This window comes from Meriones unguiculatus, chromosome 6 (assembly GCF_030254825.1).
Source record: "Meriones unguiculatus strain TT.TT164.6M chromosome 6, Bangor_MerUng_6.1, whole genome shotgun sequence".
Classification (NCBI taxonomy): domain Eukaryota; kingdom Metazoa; phylum Chordata; class Mammalia; order Rodentia; family Muridae; genus Meriones; species Meriones unguiculatus.
Window position 1 is genome coordinate 899560 of NC_083354.1, and position 890 is coordinate 900449.

Here is an 890-nt window from a genome sequence, read left to right on the forward strand (position 1 = left end):
GGTGCTGGTCAATGATGGTGAATAAGCATTTACAGAAGCATTATCCTTCCCTGGGTATCTACTCCCTGCCGTGAAAATCTTGAGGGGAAGCACCCAACACTGTTCTGTAAACTCGGGGTGGAAACACCCCAGCTAACTGTAACTGCATATTTTTGGTTCCTGTTAAATTGATTTCTTGTTTTATGCTGCAGTTGCCAACTAGGAGAGAGTTTCTGTGTGCATGCACACATATGTGTGTTCCTCGTCTTTAAAATCTCCGTGCATCTGTCTTTCTCACAGGCATCAGTTCATAGACTCAGCAGGCCTAGAGAAGTCAGCATGCTAGTTACCATAATTTGGGTTTGTCACAAAACCTATGTGACCCCCACAAAGACCCTTTGAGAAATCGTGTCTCAAACAGAAAATGATGTTGATCATAGACTATGAGCTCCACAACAAACATGAGGTGTACTGGGTCAAGTTTACATTGGACAAGATTTGCAAGGCTGCCTGGGAGCTGTTGACACTGGACGAAAAGGACCCCCAAAGCATCTTTTTGAAGGCAATGTACTACCGAGGCAACTTGTTCAATTTGGAGTGCTGAATGAGGGCAAGATGAAGCTGGATTACACCCTATGCCTGAAGGCTGAGGATTTCTTGGACAGGCGGCTGCAGAACCAGGTCTTTAAGCTGGACCTGGCCAAATCCATTCCCCATGCCTGTGTACTGATCTGCAAGCGTCATATCAGTGTTCACAATAAGGTGGTGAACATTCTGTGCTTCATTGTCCATCTGGACTCCCAAAAGCACATGGACTTCTCCTCCTTTCTCATCCAGGCTGAGTGAAGAGGAAGAATGCCAAGAAAGGCCAGGGTGTTGTTGGAGCTGGTGAAGATGAGGAAGAGGATTAA

The 890-nt window shown here is 46.0% G+C and overlaps 1 pseudogene; it reads left to right on the forward strand.

The window, feature by feature from the left end:
- The first annotated feature begins 318 nt into the window (after positions 1 to 318).
- On the forward strand, positions 319 to 890 carry LOC110558754 (small ribosomal subunit protein uS4-like; annotated as a pseudogene).